Source organism: Chiroxiphia lanceolata, chromosome 1, assembly GCF_009829145.1.
Source record: "Chiroxiphia lanceolata isolate bChiLan1 chromosome 1, bChiLan1.pri, whole genome shotgun sequence".
NCBI lineage: Eukaryota > Metazoa > Chordata > Aves > Passeriformes > Pipridae > Chiroxiphia > Chiroxiphia lanceolata.
In genome coordinates, this window is record NC_045637.1 from 7,874,354 (window position 1) to 7,893,700 (window position 19,347).

The 19,347-nt window shown below is 38.6% G+C and overlaps 1 protein-coding gene across 1 annotated transcript in view; it reads left to right on the plus strand.

Moving 5' to 3' along the window:
- ZFAT (zinc finger and AT-hook domain containing) overlaps positions 1-19,347 on the plus strand; it is a 128,327-nt gene that overhangs the window by 3,153 nt on the left and 105,827 nt on the right. Inside the window, exon 2 of the mRNA XM_032700986.1 lies at positions 8,521-8,694. The gene's annotated coding sequence lies outside the window, so the exon portion shown is untranslated. The remainder of the gene's footprint in view (positions 1-8,520; positions 8,695-19,347) is intronic.

Below are 19,347 nucleotides of genomic sequence, written 5' to 3' on the forward strand. Positions count from 1 at the left end.
TTGGGAGGCATTGTGTCTTCAGATACTGATCCTTTAAACTTGTCCTTGCAGTTAACATTTAGTCATGCATAATGAAAATACTGCCACTTGATGGGTGAAATGGAAACAAACCCTCCATTATAAGCTCTCAAAACCAAACATTCCTTCTGTTTTTCCTGCTTGCTAAATCTAGCTGAAACTTGTTGGCATAATATCCTGCAGTAACACAACATGCATAGTCTAATTCTAAGTAAATGTAGCGCCTTCTTTGAACAATATCAAAAGTTTCATACTTTAGTTTCTTTTGTTAGTGCTGTAGCAGTGTGAGGGAGCCAAATTCCTGGTTACCTGTCTCAGTGTCAACGTGGTTGTCCTTGTCTGACTCCATGGCTTGTTTGGAACAGCTGGAAAGTTTCTTTATGAACACTGATCTGGTGCAGTCATGTGCAGAACTGTGAGATGTACAGCTCTGCAGGAACCATGTACAGAGGGAAGAAGGGTTGACCTGGAGGAGAAGCACACCTGGAAAGGAGTGCTCATGTGCCCTGTGGAAGTAATGAAATCTTTCCTGTGACTTTCCCCAAGTGATCTGTTCCACACTGCACGAAACAATTTCTCATTGTAGAGGAGAAACGAGGAGTGCAAGACTTGTCAAGGAGACTGGTTATCTGAAAAGGAACAGGTGCAGTGCTTAGGCACTGGAAAGCTAAACAGATTCCTTTAAGTGAGCTGTTCTTGCAAAGTTTAAGGACATTTATTGGCAAAACATCTAAGAGAAACTTGAATTTTTATTTTGAGAAGGAAATTGAATTATCACTGTTACTTTTATTGCCCAAATCTAGGAATGCATGGACTTTTTCTAGTGCTTTCATTACTTATGAAGGATATGCAAATCTGTTTTAAAACCATACACAGGAGAACGGGCAGCAATGCAATTGTGTGCATTTTAGAGACTTGTAGAAGCTGTAAGAATAAAACTCATAAAAGCCCCCAAACTTCAAAAGCACCTGCATGTACCACATTTGAGATTTTGTTACATTATATTTTATTGCATTACAGATAGTTAGGTGAATTTAAAAGTCCACATATATGTTGTTGTGATTCAGTAGTTTTTTCAGTAGATGTAGGCAAATAAAATGTGGTCTGGATGCTTAAATCTGCTAAAATATTTATGAAAAGGTTGGCTCTTGGAAAAAGTTTCCCACAGGATGCAGTGGGTGTCAGGTCTAAAGGCCAGCAGCAGACAAAGTAAAGTGAAGGCTGTTTTGGGTTTATTTTTCCCAATTTTTTCCAAACAAATCTTGTGTAAAGAAGCATAGAATCTTTCTTTGTTACTTCCTAAACTTGCAAATACTAACAGGCATTTGCTGGTTTGTTTGTACTCTAAGCTGTTTGTTGCAAACTTTTTTTTCTTTAGGAGAGGGGGAGGAAAAAACCTCAGTGCAGTTAATACATCCATGAACTCTTAGCACGGAAGTTTCTGGTGTAAATCAAAAAAGCCAGATGGAGTTTTAAGTGACTGTCATGTACAACTTGGGGAAGGAACATTCCTGATACTAATAAAAGGGCCAGATTGGAACTACATAATTAATCCCAGCGTCCTTTTCAACACATGATAAGCTTTGGCTACAACAGCCACAGAGTTAATGGAGACAACTGTCAAGTCCTATGAAGCAGTGAATTCTTTGCCTAAAATAAAAATACCTGTGTGCTTACTCTGTTACATATCTCCTGGTGATTACTGCTCAAACTGCAATTTAAATGGGAAAAAAAGAGGCTGGTCTTGAATCTATTTCCCGTCTTAAGTATGTATATAAATATATACATGTTTAATATGTATAATTTATCTGCATACATATTTCATGTATGAAAATATTTTTAAAGATAGGAAATAAGTACATTGGGTTTTATGAGCATCACATGGCAAAACATCTTTTCCACTGGAGTTCATTTGAAATGTAATGCCTAGGGAGCCCCAGGAAACAATCTTGTAATTGAATTTATTCCCTCTATGTATCAGTGACCTGAAGGAAGTGTGCAGAAAGGTGCTAAAAAAAAGAAAGGCTTATGAAGTGGCACAAAGTCTGTGTCAGAGACAGACAGGAGGAGGAGTGGGCAGATGGCAGTCAGTACAAGACACGTGAATAATCAGATTGAGAACAAGCTGAAAAGACTGTGAGTGAGTATGCCGGCTGCATGCTGCTGCATTTTTGGTTTAGTTAACACAATGAGGATTTTTTCTGTTGTGATCTATGAAGTATGGAGCAGAGAGGTAAAAATCTTGTAGCTGGAAGCATATATAATGGTGAAGGCATGCCTACCATTGTCAGAGGGAACTTCTGGGATGAGGAAAAGGTCAGTGCTTTCAGAATTATCTGGACTGAAAAAACTTAGAAAAAACCTGTTCAGTTTATTATAGACTTCATCTGCAAGTTTATTCAGATCTACCTTTGGCATGCATGACATGAAATAATATTAAAATTATCTGAAATATTACCACCCGAATCTGTGTAATGATAGATTTATTTTTTCTGAAGTGGTCTAGAAGGTAGCAAGATGTATTAGTGATAATTTGTTTACATAACTTTATTTAGCTTATTGGGAAACTTTTTGGGTGGTTGCCTGGCCTAAGTGTTCATTGCCTGGCTCAGTGGTCTTTTCCAGATTGCTTTTTGAAGGCACTGTGGAGTGTTGAAAGTAAAGAAGAGCTAAGGGATGGTCATACTGGTGAATGGTAGATCCCATTAGCACAATGGGAAGGATTATGCCAAAAAATAAATCCAGAAATGCAAAAACCTTCTGCCCCAGTGATTCTTACTTGAAAGAGTTATACTATCAATTTGTAATAATAATAATAATAAGGTATACACATGGAAGAGAGTATATTGAGATCCAGTTATCAGTGCTAACTTGGTCCTGTTTATATTTGTTTCAAAATGTTCCTGCTTTTTTCTTTTAGTGAGTTTCATAAGTTAAGGGAGCAATGAACTGGTCTAACTGGAGAATGCTCTACTTCCATATAAAGAGGCATTGCTGTGTCTGAGCTGATATTTAGTGGGAAGAAGCACAACCCACTTTGCAGTTTAAAATTTATTTAGTGCTCGTGACTTATCAGAAATTACCCTTTAGTAGTATCAGTTTACTCCTTATATACTGTCTTCTTAGAATGTCTCAGTCTGAACAACAGCAGTAAAGAGTTCTAACAGCACAGGAAGGCTGAGGGAATTGAGTCTATATTTCTGCAGAAGTGAAGGTTAGAAAGAGAAAGGAAACAGATTAAAATATTCACCAGAAGTGCCCTAGATGAGATTGTTTCATGTCTGACGGCATGCTGAATCCTGTGGGAATGAGGAAACTAAAAAGCTGTTTAATTCTCATGTTTCACACTGAATCAACATGATGTTAGATATCAAAGTGGTATTAGTGGACATTTTGTGTAAAGAATATAGAAATAAGTTAGTCCAAACCAAATCTTCTGCTGTATCAGAGCTATGTGGGGAATGAACATTGGAGGCTTAACATGAGTGTAATAAATCAAACTGCCAGCTGAGCCTCAGAGGGCTGTATTCATGCACTTCATTGTTCTCTCTGCAGATACAGCATGGTTCAGCCAAACGCAGGGTTGTCATTCTGCAGATGTTCAAAGTGTTTCCCAATGTTCTGAAGACTGAGCTCGTGTCTCTGTGTTATCTTACACTGCTCAGTTCATCATTTGGAGTGGCCGTGCACTGAGTTTTAGTTGTATTTTTACACGCAGAAATCACAGCGTGAGTTTGCAGTTTTGGGTGAGTGGGGAGCTATGTTATGTACTGTTGATAAGTCCCAGAAAGGCTCAAATTTTTACCTTCTGGAAAGTACTATTTCCCAAGGCTGATGCTTGGCAACAGAAGATGCCCTGTTGACCCTCTGCAGCTTGGCAGAAAATGCTCCTCATTGCGTGAGCTTCCAAAGCATCTCTCCGAGGGTACGGACTGCTTGGGGCTGCTGGCACAGAGCAGGTTTTTTAACCTTCACCAAACTGTCTGCTTTCCCCATGTCCTCAGTACCAGGCAAACAGAATAGTAAAACAGAAGGCAGAGTTGTTTAGTAAGATAGAAGTGGGAAACAAAAGGGTAAAAGCAGAACAGATGGAAAATTGTGTTCTGGTTTAGGCAAATGGTGACGCGTCCGGCTGTTTTGTTGGTGTTACTTAGAGTTCCTAAAGCATGTCTCTGCTGCTGGGCCTGGAGAGTCAGTACCCAGAGCAATAGTCCCTCATTAGTGTTAGCTTTAAGTATTTAAAGTTAAAGTAGCTGTGAGTTTTCCATCACATCTTCCTTCCTTTTACATCATCCTTGCTAGCCCTCTGGCTGGAGTCATGAAAGCTGTGTGATGTCTGTGGCTCTTCCTGGAGATGATCACCTTTGTGCTTAGAGAATGTTGCTTTTTCATTCTATCCATATTCTTTCTGCTGACTGACTGGTGCATATGTGATATGTATCAATATTTTAATAAACATTCTTGCAATATGCTCACATGCTTAGTACAGTGTGTGTTTAACTCAGTGTTTTCTGAGAGTATCTTTAGCGTTTTATATGCGATATATTATTAGCCCTGCTAATAAACTTTAATGAAATGATCTGATTATATATGGTTCATGCTTGTAAATAAATATTCTTTCTCATCTTCCCTCCAATCTGCTTCTTTTGGAGTTGTGCTTATCTCAAATTATTGTTCAGTAAAGTTAATCAGTAAAACTTTAACTTAAGAGAAATCAATATTGCACTGAGCTTCAGAAGGATAAGTAAACACACTTTTTCCATTAGGTTAGGTTAAGATAAGAAATACTAGAGCAACTAATTTTTAATATTAGTTTGTCAGGTGCGTACTTTATCCCAGTAAGACAAAGGCAGTGTTTTCAGGAATGTTTTCCTTGATGGGGTTATGTGAGCATAACCATCGGATCTCACTGTAGGTCAAGGACATCCTCATTTTCACACAGCCCTGTGCCATGAGATAACTGAGCCGTCTGCTGACAGGATCAGGTACTTTCAGGTCACTGGAACATTGGGAATGTTCTGGTATCAGGGAGGCTAGTTTTTCTGCAGCCTGCCCCTCATCTGTTCTGAATATATCAAGAGAGTATTTCAAGGGAACACCAAGGAAAGTTAAGGTGACTTCTAGGGCTTTATGAAGATTGATGTGCATATCTGTAGCCTAACACTAAACAGAGCTTACCATATTCAAACTTGACTCAGCTGTGACATAAGACAGATTCCTTAAGAAAATCTGTGATATTTTCTTCAACTACACATCTGCCTACTTTGACTCTTCATCTCTTCTGTTTTGTTTTTGTCTCAATTACTCTATAACTTGCAAAAGACTTGCCGCATCTGATTCAATGCTTTTAATACTATTAATTACAAAATAAATGTAGTAGTTGATATCCTCAGATATTGTGTGATTATGCATGATTGTCTGGTCTTGTGGTTTTCATTTGATTTCAGTTTGTATGACTGCTTTGAGTTGAAAAGCCTAATTAAAATTTTATGATGAATTTTTTGCTTTGAATATGGTGACTAAATGACTTGTCTTGATAAACACACTAGTTAGATCAGGATCTGCTGAGCTGATCGTTCAGTTAAAAGTCAGGTTATGCCAAATATTAACTAGAGGCAGTAAGATCTCGTCAAAGTAAGATGAATCTGTGTACCTAAACATTCCTTGGTCCTAATAGCTGATTGAAGCTGTGATTCTGTATGTTAATGTCAAGTTGTATTCTACAAGATCAGGGAGACGTTTGGTGTGTTTGTTGCCCTTTCTTACACAATACAAATTTCAGTGTGAAGTTCCTTGTTGTTGTAGTTAATGATATCTGACTTCTTGCTTATATATAAATTAAGAAACAAGATCTTTATTTACATAGCTTAAACTGCTGTTATGTGTAATAGTACTTTTAAATTCCTCCTGGGAGTACCAGGCATCCCAATAAAATCAAACCTCTGTTGCAATTCTCAAAGACTGTTAATTATTAATTTTTCTTTTTTTTGGTGGAAAGGGGAATGTGTTCCTAAGTTCCCTGCTTTAAATGAGAACGTGAATACTAGTTTTCTGTAATTTTACTGATAGGCAACAAATCTATTTCTTAATAGTTTAGACCTTTTATAATGTGCTGTTAACTTGAACTATGTGGCTGTTTGCTTTAGTCATTTCTTCCCCCTCTGTAGAATCAAGTTTTCAGCTCTCTGGTTAGTCTTTGCACAGATGAGACTTGCAGATCATTGGAGTCTGAAGCACTGTGGTGTACAGACTATTGATAACTCTGTGATGTTTCCTGTCTTTTAAACTACCACTTTAAATTGTAAAATATAATTAGACTGAGGAGTTCTACTTTTAAATAGTATTGCAGTTAAGCTGGAATTTGCAAGGTTAAATATTAGATTGCATTTGCATACAGAGCTTGACGAATATTGCCAACTATGATACTCTTGTTTATTGCGTTTAAGTGGAGCCTAAGGCAGGTGACTGTAGCTTTGTGCAAGGCTTGAGTTTTGGTGCTTGTGTTTATTGTATACAAATGACTAGAAGCCTATATTTGCAGCATTTCCTTAAGTGTGCCGTTGTCCCATTGTACAGGTTAACTTTTAGCAGTTTTCACAGAACATATTTGTTCTAGAAATGCTATTGCTGATGCTTTTTACTCTTTTTTTACAAGTTAAATTTTAATTCTTCACATTGAAAGATTACAGACTGTGCATTAAATCACTTTTCTTTAATTAATTCCTTAGAGGAATTCCTTGATGTTTTTACATTTCTGTTGAGCTAATATGGCCTCCACTGACCTCTTCTTGAGATGCTACAGTTAGAGAATCATAGATTGTTTGGGTTTGAAGGTACCTTAAAGATCATCAGTTCTAACCCCCCTGCCATGGGCAGGGAACCTTATACTAGACCAGGTTGCTCAGAGCCCCATCCAACCTGGCCTTGAACCAACTAACTGAGAAATTTGCAGTTGGTCACTCATATGAAGAATAGAAGCAGTGAGTTTCTGTAAAAATTGCTTTAGTCACTGTCCAAACACCTTGGGAGTTTTCTTCAGTTACCTGTCCTAGTTTGTTTGGCTTTTAAAAAAGTAATTGAAACAAGTGGTAGCAGTTGTGGAAAGCTGAGTGATCTTTTCAGCTTTTCCAGCAGGTGAAGTAAGTCTTAAGGACTGTAGCATCCTTGCTCTTCAAACCTCTTTCAGGGAACATCTAGTTCATGAACTGAGTATGTCAGGATTCCTATGAAGAACCACGTTTGCTTATTTTTTATTTCTGTAAACACATTATTTTTTAAGTGTAAGTATGGTGAAATTAGATAGGCAGCTTTTTAAATATTTTTTTAATTACAGTTTTAATTTTTTTTTTTTTGCTCACTTGTTTTGTTTCATGCCTGACTTTAATGAGGTTTTATTTTGGACTCTTGTAAAGTTCACTTTAAAGTCCTGATAAAATTCTTAACATAGAAACTCCAGACTTAATGATATTTTTGTGTGAGAGCTCCACTCTTGGGCTCAGCTTGCATCTCTCATGCAAATTCTGCAGAGCTGTAGCCTTGACCTTATGAAGTAACTAATGCTTATGTGTCAGTAGCTCTTTTGTCAGTCCCAGCCACCAGAGGAGGATGGAACCACATCCTTGGGTAGAGGTTTTCACAAGTATTCTTTGGGAATATTAGTATTCAGAAAAGTGTTATACTGACAAGTTCTTCAGGAGAGGTTTTGCCCGACATGCTTGAGATGTTTCTCACTACTCAGAAACCTTTTTGTTTATTCTCATGTTCTTCTGATTTGCTGTGGCCTCTCCAAGGTCCAGGTGCTTTCAGGACTAACCTGTAGTGTACCAACTCCTGCCAGCTGGACCATCGGTAACAGAGGAGACTTGGAGCTCCTTCCAGCATTTAGGAAAAGCGATTACTGTGGAAGTCCTGCTCAGCTGATTTCTGTGGAGGTGGAGTCTGCTGACTGTGTTTGGCACAGAGGTCTGTGGGAAGAGCTCCATGTTAACATGCAGTGTTAACAAAAGAGGCTGAAGGACATTTTCAGACTTGCAGTGGGGATGAACTTCGATGCAGGGAGTGAAAGGCAACTTTGCTGATTTTCTTCAAATGTCAATTTGCTCTTGCAAGGCTGGGAAGTATTGAAGCTGCATCTAAGTGGTTGCAAACATAATACTACCTTTAGGGAAGCATGGTTTTGCCAAATTCATTTTGTTGTTGTTTACTGTGACTTTGAGTTCTACATCTTGCTCACGTTACTGTTCCCCACTCAACATGTTGATACCAGAGGTCTTAAGTATTTCTGTCTCTTTTTGGGGCGGGAGGAAGGTTCCTGTTGTGGTTAAACAATTCAGCTATATTGGTTTAACACTATGTTGCCACCAAAACAGGCAGTCTAGCCCTATACAGTACCTTGCTGTCTGTCAGTGCTAAGGATTGTACTGCTCTCCAGTGATTGAGATCAGCTGCCTGCTATAGCAGAAAACTCATCTTTTTTTTTTCTTTTTATTTCCCCTCCCCCAGGATTAGTTGCAGCTAATACAGTGGTTGTCCAAGTAACTTGCATCATGAAGTCCAAAAATTCCTGCAGCAATAGAGGAAGGAGGAAGACAGAACAGGACTGCTCTTCTGCCACAGTGCTCTTACCATGTTCATTTAAACCATCGTGAAAGTGCACCCATAGTCAGACTCAGTGGTGTGAGTATTCTTTTCATGTTTCTGTAATAGTCATTGTGCAACATCCTCTCTCATTGAGATAATTATAAAGCAACACCAAATAGCGCAAAATGATGTTCTTGTTGCGCAGTTGTTTTCTGTTTGAGGTATGACGAAGTTCAGTTGTTGTGCATGTAGTTATGTTCATGCATTACTGTGTATTTTGCAGAGCTAATAAAAATTGCTTCAAGATTAACTTGAGGAGAACTGTGTGTTGTTATCCCCAGAATGCCTGTCACAGTAGACTGGGTGCTGGTGTTCTTGGCTGCTGATCCTGCTGAACATGCAAGTCATGTTTTGGAAGAAACAGAATTGATACATGTGCTTCTGGACTTTACTAATGGGTTTAGTTTAAGGATATTTAGACCTCAGGTAGGACTAGAGCCTATTCTGAAGTGAGATCTCATGCAATATGTGTAGTTTGAATATTCTTTTCAGCACAAACTCTTTGGTTTTGCAGATCTCCTCCTCTTGCAGTACACTACCCACTAATGTGGGCAGAGGTTTGGGGCTTTTTTTAGATGAATACTTCAGTTAACCAAAGAGTGTGAAAATCATCAGTCAATGCAAGGCAAAGAGTTCACTTTAGCTACTAATCTTCTTGATTAAATGGAGTACCTCTCATTGTTAGTTTGACAGCATAAGATAATTCCAGATTTGCTGGACCAGAAGGACTCAAAACTCATGACTTTATTGTCAGGTAATGATCTAGGTTTCCCTTTCACCAAGCTATTTCATCTGTTGCATTGAATTGTTGTTTAATCTGTGTTGTCCTAGGAGTAAGTGGTAGGAACCAGTCCTTCTAAGTTACTTCCAAACTGTTTGTTTACTGTAAATGGTTTAATTTTGATTATTACTGAAGCTCTGCAATTGTAGTGTGACAGAAGAACAGTTGAAGTCTTACTGTCCATCTTCTGTATTTAGTTCATTGTGATTTGAAAAGCTGTATTCACTACTGGGAGAGAACAAAAATGAGATTTGCTGGGGAAAAATAGAGACTGAAAATCTATAGTCTGTCCCTAAATGTACGGCATCCTTGTGTATTGCTTCAGAGCGACGTTTTAAAGTTTTCATGTTCAAAATTATGTATTGTGGGAACATTCTGCTACCTCTTTCAAATTTGAGGGTGTTTCTACAAGCAAGCTAAGTGAAAATATCTTTCATATTGCCTGTTCTTTAATGTACTGGCATAAGATTACAATTTTGAAGAGATGTTTTTTCAGGAAGAACATTGTGTCATTTGCAAAGGTGGCGATGAGTATGCAACTTCTGTTTTCTCTGAAGTTTATTTTTTAAATATTTGACATCAGCTGATCAAAATAGTTTTAACATTAATTATTTGTGATTTCAGAACTGTTGGAGATGCTGGCACTGTAATCTATTGATAACATCTGGCTATTTATAGGAAAGTCTGTACTGATGTAATCTATGGATAATTCTTTTTCCAAAGACTTGGTGACTCCACCACGTCTGAGGACAATTATGTCAACAAGGCTATAGTTACTAGAAGCATGTCACAGGAATTAATGAGATCATGGAGTTGCAAGTGTAATGGTCAGAAGAGACTCTTCCAGGTCTGGTCCAAGCATTTGTTCACAGCATGGATTGAACTAGCCCTTGTTGGGATAAGCCATGGCTTTGACCTATGAGGCCATGAAAACCCTCAAGAACAGTGAATCCACAGCCTCTGAGGGAAACCTGTGCCTGGGCTTCACTACTCTCCTAGTGAAAAAAATTGTCATTGTGTCCCACCTGAATTTTCCATGCTGCCTCCTGTGGTCAGTGGTCTTCCTTATCCTATCTGGCAGTGCTCAGAGTGTCTTTACAGTTCCTATCTTGGTGTAGCTGTAGAGAGCTCTTAGACGGTTCCAGCCTTCTCTGTACCAGAGAAAACAGGCCCATCTCCCTTGGCCTCTCCCTGTGGGTGATGCCCCTGAGGCCCTTGAGCATCTTGGTAGCCCAGGGCTGGACCGTCCTTGGTTCCTCAGCCTCCCACTGCTGTGGGGTCCTCACCTGAGCCCCAGGTGTGTGCAGAGTGGCCTTGCCAGTGTCAGGCAGGGCAGGGATCACATCCCTCAGGTTGGCTCCTGTTCCAGGCGATGTCTGCCCCAGCAGCTGGGCCCTTCCCAGCAGGGCTGTTCCTGCACCAGCTCTCGGCAGCCTGTGCTGATTTGTGGGGTTCTTGTGCCCTGGGTGCACAGCTTTGCAGTTTTCTGAACCTGCTGAGGTTTCTTTTGGCCCCATGCTCGGGTTTATCCTGGTCTGTGTGTGTTTGTGGAAGCGCTGGCATTGCCTGTGTCAGCGGCCTTTTCTGTGCTCCCCCCTCCACTTTCCCTGCCGGTTTGCTGAGGGTGCACTTTGCCTGATCTGCCCGGTTGCTGATGAGTGTTTGGAGGCCTGGCTTGGCCCCCAGAGCCAAGTTGCAGCTGGGCACTCAGCCCTTGGTTGCAGCCACGTGAGCCAGAGATCCGGCCAGTTTTCCAGGTCAGCTTCCCTTCTGTTCATTGAGCTTGAGGCTCCTTGGCTCTCAGGTGAGACTGTGGTGGGAAACTGTCTTGAAATTTGTCCTAAAATCCAGGCATGTTCTGTGGGCCATTCGGTTTTCATCAGGGTCCCCCGTCTCTTCTCGTGAGGATAGTGGGGTACATTCTGCCTCTGATAAATCTTTATTAACTCCTTAAGGTAATCAAAATAATTCTATCTGTATTTGTTCCATCTTCCTTCCAGAAGCTGATGAGACTCTCTACTTCTTGAGTTTCTCAGATATGAGTATGGTGGAAACCTCCTGTGAATGCCATGACACTTTTAGTAGATGATAGCTCTGTCAGGCACATGGTGTGATTCATGGGGTGTTGACATGGTTTGCAGGACTCCTGTCCTGCACAGGGCCAGGAGTTGGACTCGATGATCCTGATAGGTCTCTTCAGCTCAGCATATTCTATGATTCTAGGAGAAATTCTCTATAGAATACAGCATTAAAAAAATGACAAATTTAGTAGCTGTTAAGTAAAATTTGTAACAGTCACTATGAAAATTAAATATTAGTTTTACAATTTATGAAAAGCTTTCCTACTAAAAGTCACTTGTGCCTTCTCCAAAAACTTGAATGCTGTTATTGTAGTTCAGTAACTAAATTTTAACTCTTACACTGCTCCATGTAGAGAAACTTGACTCAGATTTATCAGTTATACTCCTGGCATATTTGCAGACTAGGAGAGTCTATTTTAATTCTTCTTGTGTTATATATTATTGAAAGAGGTGGCTTGATTCTAGAGGAGATGGTGTTTGAGTGGCTCTGAAAGTACTAATTTTCCAAGTCTATTTGTCAAATTCGATTTAAGATTGATTCTATAATATGGAGTAATGTTTTCCAAATGAGCTACTTGGCCAGCACAGTGTATCTGGTTCCAATTACTGTCAGTAAATCCTGAAAATTATTTTTTGAAAATGACTTCGTAAAATCTGCATTTTAAATGGAGATAATCAGTCTGAGAGTAGTTGAAAGGAGTTTTGTGTTATTTCATGCTGTATGGTTTTGTTTTGTTTTTGAGATTGTTGATTGTGAAGTGGATGCCATGACTGCGTGCTGTTCTTGCAGGGACTGTTTCCTCTGTGGAAGCAGCCTGGATGTGTGTGCTTAAAAGAATGGGTCTCTTGGGGATTATTGCAAAACAAGCAGTTGATCTTTTTTAAAAAAAACTTATGCATAAGGACAAAGATGCTTTGTAAAGCCAAGTGCTGTGCGCTTATCTGATGTTTGGGACTTCGATGCTTCCTGGGTTGAGCTTATTTTCTTTGAAGTAATTTTAAAAAGTGTATATGCTCTGGGATTAAGGTCAGGATTGATACTGGTGTACAGATCACTCCTCAGTCTGATATCCTTGGGGGTTTAATTGCAGTGGAGCAGCTGAGCTCACTTGATACAGCAGGGAAAATTGGTGGTTGTGGCACTGTACTTTCACCAAAGTCTACAGGCTGCAGTAGCGGCCTGCAGACTCTGCTTTCAAAATTCAGTGTGATGATGCCAGGACTTGTCATATTTGCAAATACACTCATTTGCAAGGATTGGAATACGTTCACACAGGATTATCCTTAGAATGGGAACATTGGCTGTGGTTCTCTTGGTGCCCTGGCCCTTACCAGCTTCTGCAGCAATTTAGTAATTGGTGCAGACTTAGTTGTTGGACTCTGCTGTCAGCAGAATATCCAAATGTGTCCTTGTTCAGCAAGGTAAGCAAAGGGACTTTGCAGGGGATGTCTGCTTCCAGTTCTCAGCTTGTTCCCTCACAGTGTTACAGAGAACTATTGTTGGCAGCTGATATCATCAGAGAATTATAATTGCAAATGTGAGTGAAAAGTCATTAAGTGAAGGAGTGTGCTAAATGTGTCATTGATTGGAGTCTGCTACACCAGACTCAATTGATATCCACTCAAAACAAAAAACCCAAACAAAACAACCAACAACCTAGCTTAACAAATGACATGTTTATATAGATTTTTTGGTCTCAATCTTTTAGGAAGGTTTTTCCATCCATGCTTGGCCATATTTGAGTGTGGAGGACTTCAACATTTTAGTAAACTTGTTACAAATAACTCAGTCTTTTCTATTTCCGGTATTTAGATTTTTTTTTTTTTTTATGGGTAGAGAGCTCTTCTGATACTACTGCAATAAACGTCTATTAAATGTATTTTTTGTTTCTATTTCTTGTCAAGTGTTAAGGTTGGGTTTTGCCCTTTTGTTTCTATCTTCCACTCTCTTAAAATGGTCTGATCAGTGATTGTATATTCAGTCATGCGAACTTTCTTTGTATTTTCAGATTGGAGGATCTTCTGAATCTTTTATTTTAAAGATACCTTTAGAAAGAAAGACCTCATTTTCTACAGGCAGCTTTGTCATCTTGAATAAGAGAGATTGGTTACCTTGGAAGAAGAGGCAGACTGTGAGCCCAGATTAGGAGCTGGAAGACTCTTCAGGATAACATGGAGATATATCATGTAGAGGTAGCTGGAAATATTTACAGTGATTTGTTTTAGTAGTTTTTAATTAAGTGTCTACAAGAATCTGTCCCATATTAAGCAATCTAGTTTCTCTGTAGCTCTGTACCAGAAATGAGGCAACAATTCCTTTCCTGTAAGAGGGACCAAAAGAGAAGGGTAAATAACTAAAACTATAAAAGTAAAACTATGCCATGGACAGCAATAATGAGTTATAATGTTAAACTTACTGAGGTTGTGCAACCAAAATTTCTTGATAAAACTGAGGAAGAAATACTTTTATAGAAACATAAGGAAAAGGATCAAATCTTTTTGTGAAATCTGGCCTAATACATTCATAGTATTCACATTTCTCCTGATTTTTGTAGTTCAAGTTGTTCAGGTTTCTCTTGTAGTCAGTGCACTGTTGCAGCTTTCCTGCTAGAGAAGTTTAAGATCTAAAAAAGTGAAAATAACCGTGCATGTTTGAGGTACATCATATAACAATATAAACTGCTGAATGGCTGTGTACTGAGGAAGAGAAATACAAGGGTGGTATTACTCTTTCCTCCTGTTCTTGATTGCAGGTTAATCTACTGGTTGGTACGTTGAGGGTAATTCGCTATAAGTTTTTAGTTTGTTACATGGATTTTTAAAGTTATTTTCGCTCATTTTTAAAGCAAAATGCTCTTGGATTAGCCACTTCCTATCTCCTGTGGTGACCGTGGAGATTACCAGTTACTGCAGAACTTCCCTGAAATAAAGACTTAATTTGCCTGAATAACATCTTGGGTATGGTACTCCACCCAATGGAGAGCCAAGATGGTATTCCAGAAATAAACATATGGTTTCTTTAGGCTGAGCTGTGTTGCTCAGCCTGAGGAATACGAGACTCTGGTGGGGGAGTGGGGAGTGCATAGCTGCTGCCATCATTCTTAACCAGAGTAGACTAAATTATGACTTTTTCTAACTTTGTTCAGACTCAGATGTGACGTAATTTCAAATCAGGATCTGACTTTTATTTTGGCTCACACCATCATTTTTCAGTATTTTGTCCTCCTTAGAACTCCTTTTGTCAGATAAAAATATTATTTTACCACACAGACTTCTAGTTGCTTGTTTTACTGAAATAATTACATATATGGTATATGTACCCAGCCCTCACTTCAATTCAGTCTGAGCTATGCTGGTAATATTCTGCTTTCATGCTTTCCCATACATTTTTAAAATATCAAGATTTTTTTTTTTCTCTTTACCATTGGTAATGTTAGATTCAGTCCCTAATTATGTCTGTGCTTCAAGCTATGGTTCTTAAAATGTGCTGATTCAAGCACACTTTGACCCAGGGTAAATAGCTGAATTTATTCTTTGTGATCCCTGAAAAAGTGGAATAAAAATACCTGTGCACTGTAAGGCTAGTTAGAAATGGTGCAAGTCTAATCTCTTAATACTTTGTAGTTGGATAAATTTCTTTGAGCATTTAGTTTAGAAATAAACTGTCTAGTGAAAAGTTGTTCTTCCTCCCCTGATTCCTCTCCCTCCACCAAAGCAAGAAAAAATACATAAAAAAAGGACTTCAATATAAAATCTGTTCTGGTTACTTAACTATAGTATCAGAGGAATGGATTTGTATTTAAATAGTTTGGTATAATTACATTACTATAAGGTAAAAAGGGAAAGTATTAAAAAAAAGTCTGTATTTATTTTTATTTTTTTTAACCTAGATTTATGCTTCAGAGGAGTTTGTGTGGGAGGGAGTGAAGAGCACATTGAGAGCATGTCAGTTCATGTAGCATTGATCCTTAGACTGTGCTCTGGGATACTATCAAATTTTAAAATCTGGATTTAATCACTAGAAAATTGCTGGATGCTGGCTGTTGACTTCCGTTGTGAAGTTCTTCCCGCTGTATTCAAATTTGTGTGCAGTTCCAAAATCCGTTTAATATTTATGATTTAATGTTTAATTCTCAATTCTGTTGTGGCCAATACACGACTTTAAAACAAACTCACAGCAACAGTGAGCATCCGTCTGCCTCTGTCACTTCCAGTCACCCTCGGCTTGCATCAGGCATCTGAGGCTAAATGGCTTTGACTGGCAGCTGGACTGATTGACAGGACCCTGACTCCAAAGCATACACAGCCATGAGCACGCAGGATGCTTTGGACTCTATTTACTTTTAACTATTTTTATGTGACCACTGAGGCCTCAAATACAATGAGTTCCAGTGCTGATGCTGGTTGTAGAGTGAGGATGTCTTTAAGATGTGGGGGAAGAGAAAGGAACAGCTCTCTTTGGCTGCTTGACTCCTCACCGTCTTCCTTTCTTCTTCCTTTCTCCTCTCTCCTCCTTTGTTGAACTCTGTGTTCAAGGTGCTTATGAAAGGTACAGTAGAAGTTCAGTGACTGCTAAGATAATGCTGAAGGCTTAGGAAAATTGCAGTGAATGTTGGTGGCTTGGAAGGCTTTGGTTTGGAAATGGTGAATGAACACAAACTTGAGGTACTGTAATGGCATCTCTTTTCTAGTATTAAACCTTTTTTGTTATTCCGGAGTTTTGGCAGCTGAAGAACAGTTTCCAGGCAGGTGATCTTACAGTGCTCTTGGAAAATGACAAAGAGGTAAATTCCAGGTGTCAGAAGGACTTGATGTAGTCTTTAAGATTTACATCATTCCATGTGTTCTCTAATGTGAAGTTAGGAGGGGACTTCAAACAATGCTAACTTTGATTGCTGTTCTTAAGAAAAACAGTTAAAGCATGAACGGAAGGCAGCACTCTCAAAAGTTCTTCAACTTGTGATGACATTAGAATAAATCCTCTTTGATTTCAGAGCTTTTAAACTTTACAAGGACAGTGCCTTTAAGGAAAGCTGGAGTATGCTCTCTACTTCTGTGAGAAAAACAAAATGGTTCGAAAAGCAGCTGCAGATTGTTCTTAATGAATGTATGGCTTCAGTTTTGACTGAACTCTTCTGAAGTCGGTATCTTTCAAGCATGTAGTTGTACTGTGACCTGTAATGTCTCTGCCTTTCTAACACCTCATTTGGAAATGAACATTTCAGCTCCTTTTATGCAAATACAATCACTTTGTAAGATGATGTGTAAGTATTTATAGCTGATAGTGAATTCGATAAAGCAGCAAATTTCATTGTCATGTATATTGGCAATTTTGTGATGATTTACATGGTAAAACAAAAGGAGGTTGTGGAGAGTTTGTTCTCTTGGGCAGGTGACATTGTTGTAACCTTCATTACTCCTTAAGAAGTAAATGTTAAAGGAAAGCAGTATAAGAAACGGTTCATTGCAACTTAATGCTCAGCAGCCTAATTAGTCAAATACCACGTGCCTACCTCTGCATGAAATAGCCTATTTCTTTTCAATGTAAAATAGGAATTTTCAGTTTTGGAACAGCCTGAAGAGGCCTTTGTTGCAAATGACCAGTGGCTTTTAAATTATTTATTCTCAAAAATAATGAAGGTCAGCATGGTATCCATAGTGACTGCATGCAGCTTCCTCCTTAATCTTGGCATGCTGCTGTAATAACGAAATTCACTTACTACTAACGAGCGAGAAACCTTTATTTGTAAGCTGGATGTGATTGGCTTTCTGTAACTTGAGAAGTCTTGAATACTGTAGTTTTTCTTGACTTTTGAACTTGTCATAATTTCTGTTTTTATGAGTTGCCTGGAGACCTAAACATACTCCCCCAGAACAAGCAACCTTACATTGCTGAATTTTACTTATAATCTAGCATTGGAAAACTTTTGACTTGAACAATTCTTTTCTTTCTGAAGTGATAAAGGCTGCTAAATGGGGAATTCATCAGTCTGTTTTCAGTAAAAGGAAAGCATTCTGCTATAAACTACAAAATTAAGGCATCTAAGTAGTACATGAATGTGATCAAGCCAGAATTATATGGTTAAACTAAAGTCTGGTGATAGCAGTTTCAGTGCCCCATGTCCATTGCAAAGACAGGGAAACTTTGGCAACAGCAGGAGCACCACAGGAGTCCTTAGAGTTTTGACTTCTGGGTTATGTGGATGCACAATGGTGTGAGTTTGGAGCATTAGAAGAATATACAACTAACTCTAGTGAAATGCACTTAATAAATTACTTTGGTGTAACTATTTCATCTTTCAGTGTTATGCATTGTAAACACTAAATTAGGGTATTATAAAGGTGCTTTTAACTTGGAGGAAATTGCTGCTGAACTGAATGCAGTCTTAGTGGGAGTTTTGATAGTAACTTGTTGAAGATGGGGAGTAAAATTGTTCCATCCTGAGGTGATTGTTGTTTTCCATCCCACCCCATCCCTCTCCTTTTGTGCTTACCCAAAGATAAATGGGTTTGGGTTGTTTGGGGTTAGTTGTTTGTAATAGAACTTTAAACTGATCAGGGAGGATTCTGACACTCAGGGTAAATATTTTCAGAGTTCTGTTAAGTTTCTGTTTCTGTCATTTTTTTTTATTATGAACATGGCTTGTTTTTGCTTCTGTCTTTTGATTTTGCATGAAGCTGTATTTAAAAACATAAATATTTATGAAAGGATAGCCATTTGCAAAATTCATAGGATGTTCGAAGTGGAAATCTATTTTTGAGGGCCCCAGGAAGGAGAGTATAGAGAATTAAAGTCAATAGAACTTTAAAAAAATATTTGTCTATTCTAAATGTATAAATGAAATTTATATTTATAAATAAATATAAAATAATATATTAATAAAAATGAATATATTTGAACCAAAAAGCTCTTAAAATGCTATTAAAAATGGAGAATATTTATTCTAGATGTTGCATTAGAAACTTTGTTAATCTAATGTAAATTACCAATCTAAAACTGTATTTTTGTTACTGAATATGAAAATAATGTTTTCTTCAGTATTAGCTGCACAGTAGTTGGTTGGAATGCTATAGAAACATGTCTGAAATATTTATTTATTTATTTGCTTGTTTTATTTCCTCTCCCCTAAAGGTGACCAGCTGCTCTGCACGAGGCCCTCCAGTGATTTATTGTAGTCTGTTGCTGTAAACATCCCCGACTGGAAGCTGTACCAGTCCCAGCTTTCAGTCAGATGTTTGCTGCACCTGGCTATGCTTGGACAACAGCAGAAGGAAAAGCTGTCATAAATACATATGTGCATATATGTTCTTCAAACACTGTTTCTACAGACACAGCTGAATTGCCTTCACCTGCATTAACCTGGTGGCTGGTAGGTGTGAGTTCTTGAAGTCTAGTCTCAAATGGACATACAGAGCTGTTGCTTAGGTCACTCATAACAGAGGTCTTTACTGCTTTGTTGTATGAACTGCAGGATTAGGCTGTACTGGAATGACAAATGGTGTTGAACTTCTTGTGCAGTTACCCATAAACCATTCATTGCTTTATGAATTGTCTGTTCTAGCAGCTTCTATTGCTTGCAACTCTAAGGAAATATCATCGATGCTGTCAAATAATTAGCAGGAATCTTATCTGCTGTGTTGTTTTTTCTGGTGTTGGACATTCTGAGTCTCCTTGTGGGTGGGTGGTGCTCTTAATTGTTTGTAAGCTGGACACAACCCAAGGCCAGAGTAAAGGTTTAAAAAATATGACACAGTGTATTTTTGCTTTTCTCCCGGTGCACGGCGTGTGCCCTTGTCTGTGCTGTGGTCAGCTGGGTTTGTGCTACC